We start from the raw sequence: 21,621 nt of genomic DNA on the forward strand, positions 1-21,621 counted from the left end.
CCGAGGTCAGAGGGTCTTCTCACGCCCTGCTCCTTGCGCTCTTCGCCGATTGCAAAGTAGTCCCCGAGGGCGGGCCGCTGTGATTGGAGGACGGCGACGAGCGGAGAATTTGGGCTCAGGAGGAAAGGAGCTGCCGGATGGCGCCCAGCAATTGGCGAGAGGCGAGGCGCGTGTAACTCGAGGGTGGAGAGACAGAGCCATTAGCTCCCGCGCTCTCCCGTGCGCTGCTAAGACTTTATCCTCCCCTCAAGGGTAAACGTGGGAGGTAAAGAGACCTTCCGCTGCGTGAAGCCGGTTCGACCCGGAAACAAAATCTTTTTAAAAACTATTCACAGTCTGCGGGGGCGGGAGGAATTGAAGTGTCGAGAAGACTGGACGGCTTCGCAGGTTGCTAAGCGACGAGGTGGGAGAGCGCGCGCACGCACGGGCCGCTGAGGAGTACCTGAGGGATCCGTGACGCTGCAGCTCCGACACCTAGGCGACCGAGCGAACGCGCCGCGTCCTCACGGGTCCGTCTTCTCCGCCCCGGTAGTGTCCAGTGACGCGGTGAGGGGTTTGCAGGGACGCCCCCTCAGAGGCGGCCGGGGGCCGCACATCTTCCCCACTCCGGAGGCAGGTGAGTCCCCGCCCGAGGCTAGGGTCTTTTAACCTTAGGGTCCGGTGTGCGGTTGTGCGGCGTCCCGCGTTGCCTTTATCGACCCAGGTGCTGATCTTCTGCGCGGATTCCCTCGAGCTCGCTGGTCCCTCTCTGCGCGCATAGTGTTCGGGCAACAGTGTTCTGGAGGGCGTAGTGCCCTGAAGTTCGCGCCACCTCCCCGCAGTAAGATATAGCTTTTTTCAAGTTAAGTGAAAAATATTGAGCTCCTGCTTTGTGGGAAATGAGCCCCTCCCTTCCTGGAGTTCACAGTCTAACTTTTTCTCTAAGTCTTCCGTGAATGTTGACACTTTTGTCCGTTCTTTTTTGGAAACTGGATGCTCTTTAAACCATCTTGACCTTTAAATTATGCCAAACCTGCATTTCTAAAGAAAGCGTGGCAGCTGAATGGGAGACACTGGTTATTTCAGTCAGTCTCAGCTGGTAAAATAACTTAACGAGGTTTTCGTTTAAAATTAGTGCTGCCCAGGAAAATTGTTGTGCTCTCTGAAACCTTGTTTCATGTGGATATTAAGAGGAAGATGTGATGAATAGCATATGTGTAATGAAATGAAAGAAATATCTATGTTAGAAAACATTGGTGTAACTTCTGGTTACACTGGTAATTGAATGCCAAGTGGTATCTTTCAGTTTTTCTCTTCAGTTTTGGAGGGTTTGCTATTGTGTGAAAGAAATAGAACCTTACTTTCCAACTTGATCTGTGAATAGCATTTATCATAGCTTAATGGCTCGCAGCTTATTTCCTGGTTTTCCTATATGTCACTGGTTGCCCCTTCTCAGTGTTCTTTGCAAGTTCTTTTTCACCTCTGACCTCTTAACCTTGGTGTGCCTGTATTCTTCTGTCTACACTTAATCCGTTAGTGATCTAATTCATGAGTTGCATAGTTTCAAAATGCCACTTCTATGTCAAAAACTCCCAAATTTGTGTCTCGTCCTGAATTCCAAACTCCTGTGTCTAACTGCTTTCTCGTTATTTCTCTTTAGAAAACTTGAGTTTCTAATATGCATCGTTTCCACTATTTTACAGTGTTTTCTACTGAGCAATTGTATGTAGAAGTAAAACACCACACCCGTTGGTACAGATAATATGACCTGTAATTTCTCCAGTTCTAAGATGTTCATTATGGATGCTGGGATTATGAGATTTCAGATGGTAGAGTAGTGAGGAGTATGGACTGGTTAGATGAAGACTGGTGTGATAAATTGGCCAGGAGGACATAGAGCAAGGATTTTAGGATGTGGCATTCTGCTAGGCTCTGGGGATTCAGAAATTAATAATACACAACTGCTGCCTTTTTAGAGCCCCCAGTTTAGCAGGGAACACAGATATGTAAACCCATAATGACAACATGGTGTGACCTGGTTAGTAATAGGTAACAAGTTAGTAACTCTGGGCTGCCACAGTTTCACAAAGGAGGTGCTGTCTGAATGAGGACAAATGGATGTTTCTGCCAGGCAGCTAGGGTAGGAGGAGGTAGAACCATTTTGCAGTGTTGCAGGTAGTGTTTTGGGTTGACATTCAACAATTTGCAAACGTACATGTGTTAAGTCCCTGATTTTTTTAAAACTAAGGCTTTGGAATTGCATTGTCATGTGGCTATTACATATAAATTAATAAAAAATTAAATAAAATTAGCGCACAAGGGTTCCCTTTTCTCTGTATCCTCACCAACACTTATTTGTTGTCTTCTTGATAACAGCCATTCGTGCAGGTGTGAGGTGGTGTCTCCTTGTGGTTTTGATTTGCATTTCCTTGATGATTAGTGATATTGCGCATCTTTTCATGTGTCTTTTGGCCATCTGTACATCTTCTTTTGAAAAATTTCAATTCAGGTCCTCTGTCCATTTTGTAATTGAGTTGTTTGGGTTTGTTTTTTTGATGTTGAGTTATATGAGTTCTTTATATATTTTGGATATTAACCCCTTATTGGATATATTGTTTGCAAATATCTTCTCCCATTTAGTAAGCTTCCTTTGTGTTGTTGATGGTTTCCTTTGCTGTGCAAAAGCTTTTTAGTTGATGTAGTCTCATTTGTTTGTTTTTGTTTCCCTTGCATGAGGAGGCTTAACCAAAAAATATTGCTAAGCACTGTTGGTGAGATTGTAAATTGGTGCAGCCACTATGGAAAACAGTATGGAGTTTCTCTAAAAAATTAAAAATAGAACTGCCATATGATCCAGCAATTTCACTTCTGGGCATTTACCCAAAGAAAACAGAAAAACCAATTCAAAAAGATATATGCCCTCCAATGTTCATTGCAGCATTATTTACAGTAGCCAAGATATAAAAGCAACCTAAAGATCCACTGATAGACTAATGGGTAAGGAAGATGTGGTATATGAATATTACTCAGACATAAAAAAAAAGAAATCTTGCCATTTTTGTCAACATGGATAGATCTAGAGAGTGTTATGCTAAGTGCAGTAAGTCAGAGAAAGACAAATACCACATGCTCTCAATTATATATAGAATGTAAAAACGTAAAACAAATGAAACGAAACAGACTTATAGATAACAGAGAACAAACAGGTGGTGCCAGAAGGGAAGGGATAGAGGAGTGGATGAAATAGGTGTAGGGGATTAAGATGTACAGACCTACAGTTATAGAATAAATAAGCCATGGGGATGTAATATACAGCATTAGGAATATGGTCAATAATATTGTAATACCTTTGTATGGAGACAGATGGTTACTAGACTCATCATGATGATCACTTCATAATGTATGCAAATATCAAATCACTTTGTAGTATACCTGAAACTAACATATGTCAACTCTATGTCAATAAAAATTAATTTAAAAATACAGTTTCTCAGTCACACTGGCTACATTTCAAGTGCTCAATAGCCACATGTGATAGAATAGCAAACATTTTCATTATCGCAGAAAGTTCTGTTGCATGGCTGCCAGAACTTAGTGGAAGCAAGACGTCATCTAGAGCAGGAGCAGCTGCAGCATATCTTTGTGGAGGCATTTCTTTTGCCCCTGGGTACCTTATTGAGTGCATTGAATCATCTAGAGCAGGAGCAGCTGCAGCATATCTTTGTGGAGGCATTTCTTTTGCCCCTGGGTACCTTATTGAGTGCATTGAATCATCTAGAGCAGGAGAGCTGCAGCATATCTTTGTGGAGGCATTTCTTTTGCCCCTGGGTACCTTATTGAGTGCATTGAATCATCTAGAGCAGGAGCAGCTGCAGCATATCTTTGTGGAGGCATTTCTTTTGCCCCTGGGTACCTTATTGAGTGCATTGAATCATCTAGAGCAGGAGAGCTGCAGCATATCTTTGTGGAGGCATTTCTTTTGCCCCTGGGTACCTTATTGAGTGCATTGAATCATCTAGAGCAGGAGCAGCTGCAGCATATCTTTGTGGAGGCATTTCTTTTGCCCCTGGGTACCTTATTGAGTGCATTGAATCATCTAGAGCAGGAGCAGCTGCAGTATATCTTTGTGGAGGCATTTCTTTTGCCCATGGGTACCCTATGGAGTGCATCGCTGTCTGTGATACTGACTACACAGGAAGAGTCCTGTGCGAGGCAAGAAAGAAACCCAATTCTTGTCTTAACCATTGCTGATTTATTCTGGAAGAACTCACATTAACAGTTTTGGTGTGCAAAGTTTACAAACAATACATTGTCCTAGATCTTGAATGAAACTTAGCATCTGCAGCCCCGCATCCTCAGGAGGGCATAGAAAAGCAGTCATCACCTGAGTGACACCGAACAACATTTGTCTTCTGCTCTCTACTGTTCTGGAATACCTATGTCCCGCCACATTCTAAATAGGTGGAAGAGCATGTGCCACTTGTTGAAGCTTGAAGTAGAATGGTAGGTTCAGACCCTACCAATAATGGGGGTTAGGAGAGAAAGGAGCTCACTTGGAGTGTCTGTATATTTTAATGTGTGCAACAGGTCCATATTCGTATGTGCTTTTTATGAATCATCATAATATATGTTTTATTTGGATATATGTGCACTCTCTGATGTTATTTCTATTATGAGTTCTTAAATGTCTAGCTGCTTTTATACTTTATAATGTTTTCAGTTTGGATTAAATGAAAATGCTTTTTGTAAGTCAAATTTTATGATTTTTGTCATTCCTAAGGAAGGAGAGAGAGTTGTCACTGGAGAATAGCCTAAGGGTGCTTTAAATGTATTGGTGGGTGGAGAAAATAATGGGTATTAATTTTATTATTTGGTCAATTCACTACTCAGCTTAACAAAGAATATTACCAACCCCTTCCCGGAGATAATGTGTTGACACACACACACTCATTCTTGTGTGTATAGGTGTATTTTGCGATTATAAAAAGTCACGAGTTATTAATAATAAATCAATTAATGTTTTCTCTTATCCCCTACTAACTAGAAATTATGAAAACTTGTCTCATGTCACTGCTAATGGCTTTACATGTAAAAAATACTGCTGTATAAGCACAGACATACCTATATTTTCTCCTAAATGTCCCAAGACAGATATAATTATGCCCACTGTTTAAAAAAATTAAGATATATGAAAAGACTCTGAAATGGATCAATTTATGATTACTAAGAGGTGGGAAAGAATGGGTAACAGCTAGACTTTGGATAGTAAGTAGAAGTATGGGGCAGGGACAGGAGAGTAGGAGGAAAAAAAAGCAGTTGAGTATGAAGAACTAACACCTTGAAATGAAGGTTAAAGGGGAGGAAAAAAAAAATCTCAGCAAACGTTCATTTGCATTATACACCTTTACTTTAGCCAGCTTACTTGCTATTGCTCAAATATGTCCTTCAGTATTCTGCCATTTTCACTGTGTGCTTTTACTCACCTGGAATCTCAGCCTCCATTTATGCCTGTTAAAATCTATTCCACCAGGCCCTCTCCAAATGCTTTGGCCTATATGAAGCCTTTCTTCCCCGCCCTCCACTTTTAAAAACTATTACAAAAAATTACAAACATAAACAAAATGAAGAGACAGTATAATTTTCTCAGTCCATCATCCAACTTCAACAATTGTTAACATTTTGCCAATCTTTTAAAATATATCTCCCTGTTTCCTCCCTCCCCCAGCATGGTCAAACATACGGAAAATCTGTACAGTGAATATCCTTGAGAGTAGTCTGAGTTCAGTCAGGAGAGACAACTATACAGGTTATTTGAAAATTTAATATGATGAATTGTTAACTAGAACAAGGAGGGATGGTTAACTGTTAGAAGAGGTAAAAGAGCTCTGCGTCTAAGGGTCCCAGAAGTAGCAGTTGTGAAAGAGCAGCACCTACTATTGATACTAGGATGAGGAAGAAAGACTGGGAGAGGGCCCTTCTTCCCAAAGCTCGGATGCAGGCCTCTTCAAAAAGGGCATACCTACCATGGCCACAGGGCCTGAGGCCACAGCTGGACCTGTCTCCTCATCAGTGCTCTTGGGGCTTCACACTAATTAATAATAATAATAGAGAACTGGAATCCAGAAGGGAAGTGTTTCTCTGCTGCTGTAGTGACCTGATAGGGCCCTCTCTAAAGCTGGCGAAGGCGAAGTGTTTAGAGGGTCTAGTTCCATGGTCATAAAGCAGGGCAAAGAAAGGTAGATTTAATGCTGAGAGATAGTAAATTGATAACTGGCACACCTATATAGTACTTAGCGCCTAATTTCTATAATTGTTAAGCATTTTGCTTTATTTACTTTATCGTGTATCTGCACACCTGTCGATCCACATGAATTCTTTTTTGATTCTTCAGCCTGATCGCTCTTTGTTTTTGTTTTTTTTAAAGATGGATTTTTAAAAAATTGTTACATTTATTTATTTATGGCTGCGTTGGGTCTTCGTTGCTGTGCGCGGGCTTTCTCTAGTTGCAGTGAGCCGGGGCTACTCTTCGTTGCGGTTCGTGGGCTTCTCATTACGATGGCTTCTCTTTGTTGCAGAGCATGGGCTCTAGGCGCGCAGGCTCAGTAGTTGTGGCTCACGGGCTCTAAAGCGCAGGCTCAGTAGTTATGGCGCACGGACTTAGTTGCTCCGCGGCATGTGGGATCTTCCTGGACCAGGGCTCGAACCCGTGTCCCCTGCATTGGCAGGCGGATTCTTAACCACTGCGCCACCAGGGAATTCCCTGCTCTTTGTTTTAAATTTTGAATTTAAAAATTACCCACAAAACTAATCTGTGGTGGGGAAAAAAAAAAAAATCACTAACAGTGGTTCCTTCTAGAGCAGCGGTCCCCAATCTTTTTGGCACCAGGGACCGGTTTCGTGGAAGACAGTTTTTCCACGGACGGGGGTGGGCATAGTATGGTTCACGCGGTAATGCGAGTGATGGGGAGAGGCAGATGAAGCTTCGCTTGCTCGCCTGCCGCTCACCTCCTGCTGTGTGGCCCAGTTCCTAACAGGCCAGTACCCGTCCTCGGCCCCGGGGGGTTGGGCACCCGTGCTCCAGAGGTGGGAGTTGGGGTGGGGATTGACTGGGAATGAGCATGAAAGAACTTTTTGGCTGACAGTCATGGTGTATATCTTGATAGGAGTTTGCATTACAGAGGTATAAACTTTTGTGAAAATCTGCAAATGATATAAGATTTGTGCATTTCATATTTGTGAATTTTTTCTAAAAACATCTCTAAAAATTATTAAGCTCTAGTTAATGATAGTGTTTAGGGGTGAAACATACTTATGCCTGCAACTTTCTTTGAAGTGCATTAAAAATATAAGATGGATTAATGATGTATAGGATGGTTAGTCCATAAAAAATCAAAATATAGATAAAGCAAATATAGTAATGTGAGAAAATACCATATAGTAAAATGTTAATTGTAGAATTTTTGTGGTGTTCACTGTACATTGCTTTCAACTTTTCTGTATCAGTTATTAGACTGAAATTTCCTTGAGTTCAGAGACTGTGTCTTACACATCTGTAAATGCCTCATGGAACACAACATATTTTCCTCACAATGGCAATGAGCAGAATGCCTTTAAAATTGCCATTGTGGAGTTGGAAGACTAATCTTGGCTTAATGAACCTAAGCAGTTTCAAACTTTTCTAGCTAAACAGAAATTTTGTAAATGCAAATTATATTGGAAAATTATTGGAAGAAGTTGTGAAATACTGAACATATCAGAAATTTCCCAGATGTAATTTGACACTTTAATAAAAATGTATATATTATCAATTTTTTGGTAAATAGCTTATTATTAACTTGTTTACCAAATCATTTAGCAAAATTATCAGGCTTAAGCTATATATAGAATTAAGAACAGTTTAGATTATAAAATGTATATTTAAAATTATCTTTTGTTCCAATATGATATATTTATAGTCTAGTATGCTTGGTTTGCCTGGGGAATATGGTTGGCTCCATCTAAATGGAACAAATGAGAACTGTAGATGGAGGCCCAGAGAATGGGCATATATTACTCTTACTGGTTTCATAACCTTTCTGCAGGCCTTAGAATTTATGTTGCAAAGTGTTCATTGTAAAGATAGGAAGTTGCAGACGGTCCCCAAAAGTTGGGATTGACTGGGTAAGGATGGCCCTCTACAGCATTGCTTCTAAATCTAAGGCCTTTGCTCCTTTTTAGTTGAACATTTCAGTGCCTTAGTTCCTAAGTCTAGTTTTGTAATACCCACCCATATTTGATCAAGTTTAATTTGAAAGAATTGTGGCACATAAGGAATTTACTTATATGTTCAATTTAATATATAGCCCCTGGAAATGAATCAAGTTTTCATGACTTACAGCTGGGATTTGTCATGTGATGTCTTCCTTGGTCTGTCTAGTTCATATAAGAAGGACTCAAAATTAAGGGAGGTGTTATTTTTCTAGGCCCTCATAAATTTAATCATATTGTTTTACATTTAACTGAAAGCATATATATGTATGCATATACGTATATGTAGTGAACATTTATAATATTACATACATAATTTAATCCTGAGGTAGAATGAGTAGATATTATCCTCATTTTACAGTTTAGGAAACTCAGTTTCAAAGGTCGTGACTTGTCTGAGGTCTTCTTGCCATGTTTAGAAAACTAAGATCTTACTAATATTAAAAAAAACGCAAAACCCTACATATTCCATCACCTATTTAAAAATTAACATCTAAAATATATCATGTTTACACAGTTGTAAAGGTTGTAATTTCCAATGTATTATAAATGTTGAATTTTTAACCAGAACTGTTCTATCATTCTTCAAAAGATATACAGTGTAATCTAAATATTCATCTGTCATTATCTATTTAAAAAATAGGTAGCTCTCTCTTTGACGGTCAAAAGTTGAGTTTTCTGTACATCCTTAATGTCAAACTTCAATCACACTCTCCTGACATAATTTTATCTTACTTTATTATATTTTAATGCTAAAATGTCTTTTCATGATCCCAGTGTCATCATACCTCTTGATCAAAAATATAAATATAAATTGAAACTAATTTTTTGTTTTTTTCAATCTGCCACTTATGGCTTTAAGTGTAATAAACTTTATCATTACAATTCTTAGTAGCATACAGTTTATCAAAACAAATGTTATAAATTTTAGATAATTATTAAATATTAAAAGTAAAATTTTAATGGAAATGTATCTGTTAATGGATGGGACTTTTTCTGCTCTGATTAGTTTATATATATGTGGATGAGTATTAGTTAGAATGAGACTGGATTGAGTTTCAAATTTATTTATATTTTCCAGAGTTATAGATGTATGTGCTTAGAAACCATATTCACATAAATAAGAAGGTGGGAGTTCTTTGGACTCCTTCCATGTCATTTGCAAAACAACATCACATGGTAGCCTATATCAGAACTGGTTTTCAATGATGTGTTAACGGGTTAACTCATTCAGGCTGTTATTCAATTTGGCTGAAAGCAAACAATTGAAAACCACCTGACTTGCAAAAGGATTTACTACCTGTTAGTCTTTCAAAGCTTTATTAAGATTTTGCCTCTCTCATTTAGAGTTACCTTAATTAATTCAATATGTTCTGAAAGTGTTAGGAAAAATTGAGATATTATTTCAGTATCCCCTTCCTAAAACAATATTTTAAATCATATGCTTTTATCTTTTCACCTGCTTTAAATATGTTTTTGTCAGCATCTTGAGGTGGCTTATTTGCTGATTGAATTTTCAGTTTTGGATAAAATACTGCCATATAATCTAATTGTGAAACCAGTCAGTCAAATAAGGTTGACTTAGTTTTCAGAAAAAGTATGACTTCATTTTTAAATTAAATTAATGCAGTAACATTCGATTTTGAGGAATATTATTTAAAAACTTAGAAATAAATTATGGAATGCATTTGAAAGAGAGGTTACTAAAACAAAGTCAAGATTAAAATGATGCAGTGATAATAAAATGTAAATGTTTAAAATATCATGAAAATCATAATGCTGTTTCTCATTGCTTCATTTATAATAAAGTGATGTAAAGTGGGCTTAAAACGATAAGTGATTTATGAAGTAAGGAGTATGATAAAAGGAATGGTATTCCTTCAGTAAACTTCTTACAATTCACAAACTTTTCCTATGTATTTAATGAAGGAAGAAAGTGATTTGCTAAAGGTGAGTTGGCACAGATGTAGAGAACAAACGTATGGACACCAAGGGGGGAAAGTGTGTGTGTGGGGGATGGGTGGTGGTGGTGGTGGGATGAATTGGGAGATTGGGATTGACATATATACATCAATATGTATAAAATTGATAACTAATAACCTGCTGTATAAAAAAATAAAATTCAAAAAAAAAGTGAGTTGGTCTGGTAAATAGCAGTCAATTTTACATTTGTTAATAGAAAGTAGAAAATAACGTTTTCTGAGATCAAGCTTGACCATAATTGGAATAAATTATTTCATTATGCAATTTGCTGGAAAAAAAAATGTGGCTTGCATTAAATTCCTTACTAAACATTGGGCATAGAGTGCCTGGATGGATCTAGTGGGATAGCACACAGCATGCTCCCTCTGCTCTCCCCATTTCCCCCCTCTCTTTCTGAGGAGCAAAACAACATCTCCTTTTCTCATATAGAGTAGGTGTGCATTTTTCCCAAAATCTGATTTCTTGGAGTCTTATCTTTCACCTTGAACACTTATTTAAAATTTCTATGATTCTACTAAATGAATTCTTCTCACTGCTAAGAGAAAAAGGTTTTTCCCTGTTGTTGTTCTTAAAATCTCATGATTTCTGTCCTTGATTTACAGAGAATTTTAAAAGGAAGAGCTTTCAAAACCAGAATTCTCACTGCAGTCTTACAGCAGGATAGGACATTCCCATACTCCAGGAAGGCTACAAACATATGCCCCCGTCCCCACTCCCAGATGCGCACAATCAAAGCTGCCTGTTTGGTAGTTCACAGGCCTTGTTCTCTTTAGAGTGAATTCCACTTGTTAATCAGATGAAGGAATGCATCGGTACTGATTAGTTTATAAGCTACATTTCACAGGTAATATAATATGTTGGAAGAGAGGATTTTTGGTCAGGTGGGAGTATCAGCACGTTTCCAGTTATACTAATAATAAGGTTGTCTGTCTTCTCTGCCTTGGAGAAGCATCTCTGGTAATAACTAATGTCTAGTGGCACGATTTGTCATTGCAATTTCATTGTCAGTTTGAATCTCCAGGTGGTTTCTGAATTCGTTGTAAACATTCATTTTGTTAAGTCAACAAACAATAGAGCATTGAACTGTTAAGCTAGATTTGGAGATGTTCTTAACATTTTTTACCCAGCTCAGCATTTTTAAGGTAATGTTTAATTCAAATTACAGAAAATACTTGAAATACCATTCTAACAACTTCCGACAGAGCTATTAAAGGAGCGTTCAGTTTCAAATTCCTAAAATTGAATGTTGGCTCTTTACACTGCTGGTGTTTTGGAGCTTACAAGATTTTATACTTTTACAGTATGAAATTATTTAACCTCCTGTTAATTTTATCTATAGCGTATATAAAATTGGTATGCATCTAGTTAAAAATCATTCATTTTGATGTTTTCTTTAATGAAATACAATTAAGCTTTAAGGCTTTTTTATGTAACAGTTTTGTAATCTGATTCCCTTTCATTGAAACTAGCAAAGTAATATTTGGAGAGTAATCTGATGTGCCCTTACTGTTGGTTTAGGTATCTGCTCATTTAGAAATATGTGCTTTACATAGCATCCATGTAATTAATAAACAGCATGTTAGATAATAGTGTGATTAAAAACAGCATCATTTAAGACACGAGGTTAAGACATGAAATAAGTCAGAGACCAAATTATTACAAATATATATATATTTTTTACCGTGGTAAGGTACATATAACATAAAATTTACTATCTTAACCATTTTTAAGTGCACAGTTCAGTGGTATTAAATATCGTCATATTGTTGTGCAGTCATCACCATCATCCCCATAACAATTTTCATCTTGTAAAACTGAAACTCTATACCTATTAAATAACTCAACATTCTCCCTTCCCCCCAGTCCCTGGCAACCACCATTACAATTTCTGTCTTTATGATTTTGACTACTCTAAATAACCTCATGTAAGTGGAATCATACAATATTTGTCTTTTTGAGACTGGTTTATTTCATTCAGCATAATGTCCTCAAGTTTCAACCATGTTGTAACGTATTGCAGAAGTAACTTTTTTAAGGCAGAATAATATTGCATTGTATGTATATGCCATATGCCGCATTTTGCTTATCCATTCATCAGTATATGGACACTTGGGTTACTTCCCCGTTTCAGCTATTGCAAATAATGCTGCTATGAACACGGGTGTACAAATATCCTTTTGAGACCCAGCTTTCAATTCTTTTAGGTATATACCCAGAAGTGGAGTTCCTGGATCATATGGTAACTCTATTTTTAATTTTTTGAGGAACTGCCATATTGCTTTCTGTTAGCAGCTGCACCATTTTTACATTCCCACCAACATTGCACATGTTTCCGATTTTTCAATATCCTTGCCAACACTTGTTATTTTCTGTTATTATTTATTTATTTTGTAGTAGCCATTCTAATGGGTATGGAGTGGTATCTCCTTGTAGTTTTGATTAGCATTTCCTGAATGATTAGTGATTTGAACATCTTTTCATGTGCTTATTGGCCACATATATCTCTTCTTTAGAGAAATGTCTACTAAAGTCCTTTGCCCATTTTTGAATCCAGTGGTTTGGTTTTTTGATGTTGAGTTCTAGAAGTTCTCTATATATTCTGTATCTTAATCCCTTACTGGATATATGATTTGAGAATATTTTCTCCAATGGTGTGAGTTGCCTTTTTACTCAGTGGATCTCTGGATAGTGAGCTTTTTTGTTTTTTTAAGGAGTAGTATTTTAAATAACTGTTTCAGATAATTGTGTTTCAGATAATATTAATTTTTGATACTAAATCAAAGCTACACTAGTGGTAGTTTCTCAAAGGTTATTTGCAAAATGTAACCTGAAACAATATCATTGAATATTTCCTATTCTGTTACATTAAAATCCGTAGGCCTATCCTGCACATTGAGTGGATCTTGTATTAGTGCATGACTTTTTAAGTAATGCATTGTTTGACTAAGGATAGCGTCCTTTGATGCACAAGATTTTAAAATTTCATGAAGTTCAATTTGTCTATTTTTTCTTTTGTTACCTGTGCCATTGGTGTCATATCCAAGAAATCATTGCCAAATCCAGTGTCGTGAAGCTTTTGTCCTACGTTTTTTCTAAGAGTTTTATTGTTTTGGGTCTTAGATTTAGGTCCTTGATCCATTTGGAGTTTTTATATATGGTTTTATGTAAGGGTCCAATTTCATTCTTCTGCATGTGGATATCATGTTTTCCCAGCACCGCTTGTTGAAAAGACTGTCCTTTTTCCCACTGAATGGTCTTGGCACACTTGTCAAAAATTTGACCATACGTGTGAGGGTTTATTTCTGAGATTTCTGTTCTATTCCATTGGTCTATTTAGCTGTCTTTATGCTAGTACTGCACTGTTTGAATTACTCTACTTTTGTAATAAGTTTTGATATTAAGAACTGTGAGCCCTCCAGTTTTGTTTTGTTTTGTTTTGTTTTTTCAATTATTTTGGCTATTTGGGGTCCCTAGAGATTCCATTTAAATTTTTTTCAAACTTTTTATTTTATTATTTTTAAATTAATTTTATTTATTTATCTATCCATTTATTGGCTGTGTTGGGTCTTCATTGCTGTGCACGGGCTTTCTCTAGTTGTGACGAGCGGGGACTACTCTTTGTTGTGGTGCGCGGGCTTCTCATTGCGGTAGCTTCTCTTGTTGCGGAGCATGGGCTCTAGAGCGCAGGCTCAGTAGTTGTGGCGCCTGTGCTTAATTGCTCAGTGGCATGTGGGATCTTCCCCGACCAGGGATCAAACCCATGTCCCCTGCACTGGCAGAAGGATTTTTAACCATTGCGCCACCAGGAAGTCCCTCCATTTAAATTTTAAGATGAGTTTTTCTATTTCTGCAATATATGTTGTTGGGATTTTGATAGGGATTGTGTTGAATCTGTAGACTGCTTTGGGTAGTATTGACATTTTAACTATATTAAATCTTCCAATCCATGACCATGAGATGTGTTTCCATTTATCTGTCTTCTTTCATTTCTTTCAGCATTGTTTTTTCATTGAACGTGTCTTTCACTTTCTTGGTTAATTCCTAAGTATTTTATTCTTTTTGATGCTATTGTAAATGGAATTGATTTTGTAATTTCCTTTTCAGATTCTTCAATTTTGATGTATAGAAATGCAACTAATTTTTGTCTGTTGACTTCGTATCCTGCTACTTTGCTGAATTCATTTATTAGTTCTGACAGTTTTCTTTTGTGGAGTCTTTAGGGTTTTCTCCATATAAGATCATACTTGCAAACAGATCATCTTATTTCTTCCTTTCCAATTTGGATGCCTTTTATTTCTTTTTCATACCTAATTGCTCTGGCTAGAACTTCTTCTGCCTGCATGCTCAGGTCTGCCTTTGAATCCACCTAGTGAATTTTTCCTTGCTGTTATTGTACTTTTCAGCATCATAACTTCTTTTTGGTTTATTTTAGGTGTCTGTCTCTTTATTGATATTTCCATTTTGTTCGCACATTGTTTTCTTGTCTTTGTCTACATTTTTCTTTTGTTCTTTAAACATGTTTAAGACAGTTGTTTTAAAGTCGTCTAGTATATCTACCATTACATCTTTCAGGGATGGTTTCTGTTGATTTATCTTTTTTTGCTTTGAATGGCCCATACTTTCCTCTTTCTTTGTATGCCTTGTGACTTTTCATTGAACACTGGACATTTGAATCTAATAATGTGGTAACTCTGGAAATCAGATTGTCTGCATTCTGCAGGATTTGCTATTTTTTGCTGTGTAGTTTTTGTATTTTGATTATTGTAGGCTGTCTGTGCTGAAGATCAGACTGAGGTATAAACTTAATGTCTGTTCAGATCTTTTCTGTGCCTTTCTCTTGGCATGTGTGGTCACTTTCTAATTTTTCTTGTATATCAGCAGTTTGTGAATGTCCTAGTCTTTAATGTCTGGCTCCCAAAAGAGGAAACAGGAAAAAATGAAGAGGGGTGAAAAAGGGTGCTGCCCCATTAAATCTTTGGGAAGTCACTTTAGCCAGATGGGGGGCTTGCATCTGTGAGGGGAGGTGCAACAACAATGGCTGCCCACCTCTTTGTCTGTGATCAGAAGCAGAGGACAGAGTTCTTATATTCCATCTAGCCCCCACAAGCTGTGTGTAAGGGGCTCCAGGAACATGTAAATAGGTGCCTGCTATGTGGCTGGGGGATGGGTAACTGCTACTGTGCTAAGAGTTGAAATTGACCAAAATTAACTGATATTTGCATGTTCAAGTTTTTCCGTGGAAGTTGCAAGCCTTCAGCTGACTCCAGAGTTCCTTGCATTAGACAGATTCTGCCAGTGTAATTGTTGTCTGGGTAGGGAGACAGATTCCTGGTGTTTCCTACTCTACCATCTTTGCAGAATCCTTTTCATGTAAATATTTTAAATTGGAGGATTGTCCAGGGCTAAAGGATTATCAGTTGACTTAGCTAGTAAAAAGAGAAGTTTGGGTTTGTACTCTTTTTTAAATGTAAGAATAATGTTATGTATCTTGGAAATTATTTGGTTGGTTTGGATGACATGGAAAACAGTTTTTGAAAGAATTCTCAAATAACTTCTAAAATGAATACAGAGTAATTTGAAGATGATTATTACATTTACTTCAGTGAGTCTTAAACATAGAATTTCTAAAGTCAGATTTAATCCTGGAAGAAATTAAAGTGCTTGTAATTTACTTAAAATTAGTCATTGTGGTCACAATGAGTACTGCTTTATTACTATTTTCTTCTTCTTTTTCTTCTTCTTTATTTTATTTGGCTGAGCCGCGTGGCATGCGGGATCTTAGCTCCTCGACCGGGGATTGAACCCGTGTCCCCTGCATTGAAAGTGCAGTCTTAACCACTGGACTGCCAGGGAAGTCCCACTATTTTATTATTTTATACATACACAATTTACACACATCCCGACATATTTAACTATAAAATATTTGGCTGGAATTTTCAGGAGTGGTGAAGTACAGGATATTTTTACAGGAGGAAAGTTGTAGTCATGTGAACTTCATGTAATCAAGTTGCCGAGAGTAGTCAAGAGGTAATAGAATGGGCTGGGGTCAGTCACCTCCTCTTTCAACTTCATGTATAAAAGATAAAATAATACCTATCAGGATTCTTTCTTCCTCCCTCCCTCCCTCCCTCCCTTTCTACTGCTATCTATCTATCTTTTTTTATTGAAGTATAGTCAATTTACAGTGTTGTGTTAGTTTCTGGTGTACAGCAAAGTGATTCTTTTTCAGATTCTTTTCCATTATAGTTTATTACAAGATATTGAATATAGTTCCTTGTGCTATACAGTAGGACCTTATTGTTTATCTTTTATATATAGTTGTTTGCATTCGCTCATCCCAAACTCCTAATTTATCCCTTCTGCCTGCGCCCCCCCCCTTCCCCTTTGGTAACCATAAGTTTGTTTTCTACATCTGTGACTCTGTTTCTGTTTTGTAAATAAATTCATTTGTATCATTTTTTAGATTCCACATATAAGTGATATCATATGATATTTGTCTTTCTCTGGCTTACTTCATCTTCGTATTATAAGGTCCATTCATGTTGCATGTGCTGCAAATGGCATTATTTCATTCTTTTTTATGGCTGAGTAATATTCCATTGTTTATATATATACCACATCTTCTTTATTCATTCATCTGATGATGGACATTTAGCCTGTTTCCATGTCTTGCCTGTTGTATATAGTGCTGCTGTGAACACTGGGGTGAAAGTATCTTTTTGAATTAGAGTTTTCTCTGGATATATGCTCAGGGGTGGGATTGCAGGATCATATGGTAACTCTGTTTTTAGTTTTTTAAGGAACCTCCATACTGTTCTCCATAGTGGCTGCACCAATTTACATTCCCACCAAAAGTGTAGGAGGGTTCCCTTTTCTCCACACCCTCTTCAGCATTTATCATTTGTAGACTTTTTGATGATAGCCATTTTGACTGGTGTGAAGTCATACCTCTTCGTAGTTTTGATTTGGATTTCTCTAGTAATTAGCGATGGTGAGCATCTTTTCATGTGCCTATTGGCTGTGAGCATCTTTTCATGTGCCTCTTGGGAATCTGTATGTCTTCTTTGGAGAAATGTCTATTTAGATCTTCTGCCCAGTTTTTGATTGGGTTGTTTCTTTTTTTGTTATTGAGCTGTATGAGTTGTTTGAATAGTTTGGAAATTAAGCCCTTGTTGGTTGCATCATTTGCAAATATTTTCTCCCATTCTGTAGGTTTTCATTTTGTTTATGGTTTTCTTTGCTGTGCAACAGCTTGTAAGTTTGATTAGGCCCCATTTGTTTGTTTGTTTGCTTGTTTATTTATCTATCTATGGCTGTGTTGGGTCTTTGTTTCTGTGCGAGGGCCCCCTCCAGTTGCGGCAAGTGGGGGCCACTCTTCACCGCGGTGCGCGGGCCCCCCACCATCGCGTCCTCTACCGTCGCGGAGCACAGGCTCCAGACGCGCAGGCTCAGCAACTGTGGCTCACGGGCCCAGCTGCTCCACGGCACGTGGGATCCTCCAGGACCAGGGCCCGAACCCGCGTCCCCTGCACTGGCAGGCGGACTCCCAACCACTGTGCCACCAGGGAAGCCCCATTTGTTTATTTTTGCTTTTATTTCTATTGCCTTGAGAGAATGACCTTAAGAAATCATTGCTACAATTTATGTCAAAGAATGTTTTGCCTATGTTCTCTTCTAGGAGTTTTATGGTGTCATGTCTTATATTTAAGTCTTTAAGCCATTTTGAATTTATTTTTGTGTATGATGTGAGAGTGTCCTAACTTCATTGGTTTACACGTGGCTGTCCAGCTTTCCCAGCACCACTTGCTGAAGAGACTGTTTTTTCTTCATTATATATTCTTGCCTCTTTTGTTGAAGATTAATTGACTGTAGATGTGTGGGTTTATCTCTGGGCTCTCTATTCTGTTCCACTTACTATCAGGATTCTTTTTGATAATTACTTGTTTCCAGGAGTATGAACTACCTAACCTTGAGTTTTTTCTTTTAAGTAGAAGGAGTAGAATTTATTGGTTTTAACTCTACTACCTAGCAATATGACCCTGAACAAGTGTCTTGGTCTGTTTTGATTGATACAGTGGGGTAATAACACAGCATGACCATAAAGTCTGGAAACATAATATAACAATTCCCCTCCTATAGCTATCCATTTAAATTAGGAGGTGTACAAGAATGTTCATAAGCAGTGCTTCTAAGAACAAAACTCTAAACATCTGTTTGTCTATCAATAAGAGAATGAATGAATATGGTGAAAATGAATGGACCATAACAACACACACCAACATAACTGAATAACAAAAATACAATGTTGAGTGAAAAAAGTAAATCATAACACATACAGTATGATCCTAGTTTTATAAAATTTAAAAATGTGTAAAGACCCTATTATTTAGAGTTTCATACACATCTGGTAAAACCATAAAGAAGAGTAGGGGGATGATTAATTCCAAATTCAAGATAGTAGTTGCCTGGGGTTGAGAGTAGGAGAGGATGCACTGGTGTCTTCAAAGTATTGGTAATTGTCTGCTACTTAAGATGGGTGGATGCATGAATATTTGTTTCATTTATTCATTTTTATGTTTTATTATATATTTGTTACATATTTAAAAAATATATATACCTTTGATCACTATTGTTTGTATGACATTTAATAAAAAATATACATAGTGGCTTAGAGTTTTTATATGATTATGGAATAACAATTTAGAAAAAGAATAGAAGTCGCTCACAAATCTTTTACCCATTTAGAGGAATTTACATTTTTGCAAATCCCATTCAAGTTTTCTAGGTTAGGTTTAAATCTATCATCTGGCCATTTGTTTTTCTTTGTCATATCTGTTCTTTGCTTCCTCTTTCCTCCTTTTCTTTTCTTTTTGATTATTTGAAGTTTTTTTTTTTTTTTTTTTGAAGTTTTTTACAATTCCATTTTATCTCCTTTGTTACCCTTATTAGTGATAACAGTTATTTGTTGTTTTTGTGACTACTTTAAGACTTACCGCATACACCCTTTTCTCACATCTACCTTCAAGTGATAGTATACCACTTCACCTATAGTATAAGAACTTTCAATAATTTACTTCCATTTCTCCCTTCCTATTGTGTTATGGTTCTCATACATTTTACTTCTACATAAGTTATAAGCTCCATACTACATTGTTATTATTTTTGTTTAAACAGCTAATTATTTTTTAAAGATTTAAATAGAAAAAATATCTAATATTTACTCATGTAGTTATCATTTCCAGTACTTTCATTTCATTGTGTAGATCTCCATTTCTAATATAGTGTGATTTTCCTCCTGCCTAAAGGATTTCCTTTTTAAAATATTTTTATAGTATGGACTGGATTGTAACAAATTCTCTCAGCTTTGAATGTCTGAAAAAGTCTTTGGTTTTGAAAGACATTTTCACTGGGTACAAAATTCTAGGTTGTCAGTTTTTTTCTTTCAGTACTTTAAAGATGGTGGTCCCCTGTCTTTTCACTTACCTTGTTTCTGATGTCATCTGCCATTCTTGTCTTTCTTCCTTTGCTCTTAAGTGTCTGTTTTCCTCTTTATCACTCGGTTTGAGTAGTTTGATTATGATATGCATTTGTGTAACTTTTTTCATGTTTCTTGTGCTTGGGTTCTTGGGTCTGTGGGTTTGTAATTTCAACAAATTTGGGAAAATTTTGATCATTATTTCTTCAAATATTTTTTTCTCTCTACCTCCCATCCTGCCACTGTTTTGATGACTTAAATTATCCATATAGTAAGCTGGTTGTTGTCCCACTACTCACTGATGCTCTGTTCATTTTTAAAATTCCCTTTTCTTTCTAGGTTTTATCTTGTAAAGTTTTTATTGCTGTGTCATCAAGGCCACTGATCTTTTCTTTTGCATTGTCTAATCTGCTGTTAATTTCATCCATTGTATTTTCCATCTCACTTATTGTAGTTTTTATCTCTAGATGTTTGATATGAGTTTTTAAAGTATCTTTCATGTCTACTAATTTTTGAACATATGGAATACATTGTAATAATTGTTTTAATGTTCTAGTCTCTTAATTATCTTTGTCAGAGCTGGGTTGCTTTTGATTGATTTTTTTTTTTCTCTCCTTACTATGGATCATATTTTTTGGTTTCTTTGTATGCTTGGTAATTTTTTATTGGATGCCAACTGCTGTGAATATTACCTTTTTGGATGTTGGGTATTTTTATTTTTCTATAAATAATTTTGAACTTTATTCTGGGGTGCAGTTAAGTTACTTGAAAACAGTTTGATCCTTTCAGGACTTGTTTTTAAGCATGTATACATTTTCCCCCATCCTGCACCATACCTAGTCTCTCCTAACACAGCTTCATATGACTAAACAGTCTGGTTTAGTTTCTACTTTTTATTTATTGATTGATTGATTGACTGATTGATTGCCATGCTATACAGCATATGGGATCTTAGTTCCCTGACCAGGGATTGAACCCGTGGCCCCTGCAGTGGAAGCACAGAGTCTTAACCACTGGACCTCCAGGGAAGTCCTAGTTCCTACTTTTTTTTTTTAGCAAAGGAATTGCAAGTGGTAGGTCCCCAGATTACCTATAACTTCTGTCCAGCTTGGCTACAAATTGTAGGTTCCTGGACCTCCTCTCCCTTGGATTCAGTTTTTTCTACAACAGTTCACAGAACTCAGGGAAACACCTATTTATGTGTACCAGTTTTATTGTATAATGAAGGATATGATAAAGGACACAGATAGATAGTCAGGTAAAGAGATACGTAGGGCAAGGTCTGGGAGGGTCCTGAGTGCACGAACTTGTCTCTGTGGAATTGGGGAGCATCACCCTCCTGGTACCTGGATGTGTTCACTAGCACAATCTGGAAGCTCTCCAAACTCCATAATATTGGGATTTTTATGGAGGCTTCATCTTGTAGGTATGATCAGTTATTAATTCCATTTCCAGCTCCTTTCCCCTCTCTATTCAATAGGGGGTGGGGATGAAAATTCCAAGCTTCTAATCATAGCTTGTTCTCTCTGGTAACGGGCCCTGATCCGGCAGCCAACCAGCAACCTACTCAGGGTTGCCTCATTAGAGCAAAAGATACTCCTATCACCCAGAAAATTCCAAGGGATTTCAGAGCCCTCTATCAGGAACTGGGGTCAGAGACCAAATATTTGAATAAAAAGTGCTCTTAGTGCTCTTATCACTTAGGAAATTATAAGAGTTTTAGGAGCTTTGTGCTAGGAACTGGGGTCAAAGACTAAAATATGAGAATAGAATATTCTCCTAGCACCCCTATTTATGAGGGATTTAGGAGCCCTGTGTCAGGAACCGGGGCAGAGACCAGTATATAACCTGACTTCTTTTTAAGTCTTTCAGCTTTTCTTCCTGCTCTTAACTGTCTGGTGTATCCATAGTTACTGAGAGACAGAGACAGAGAGACA

General features: G+C 37.3%; 1 protein-coding gene across 29 annotated transcripts in view; it reads left to right on the forward strand.

The window, feature by feature from the left end:
* The first annotated feature begins 64 nt into the window (after positions 1 to 64).
* Positions 65 to 21,621, forward strand: part of WDPCP (WD repeat containing planar cell polarity effector) — a 420,975-nt gene continuing 399,418 nt past the window's right edge. For all 29 annotated transcript variants that reach the window (XR_014253957.1, XR_014253958.1, XM_082426596.1 and 26 more), the window contains exon 1: positions 65 to 616. The gene's annotated coding sequence lies outside the window, so the exon portion shown is untranslated. The remainder of the gene's footprint in view (positions 617 to 21,621) is intronic.

The sequence above is a fragment of the Balaenoptera physalus genome (genome assembly GCF_965194825.1).
Source record: "Balaenoptera physalus genome assembly, chromosome: 15".
In the NCBI taxonomy this organism is placed as follows: domain Eukaryota; kingdom Metazoa; phylum Chordata; class Mammalia; order Artiodactyla; family Balaenopteridae; genus Balaenoptera; species Balaenoptera physalus.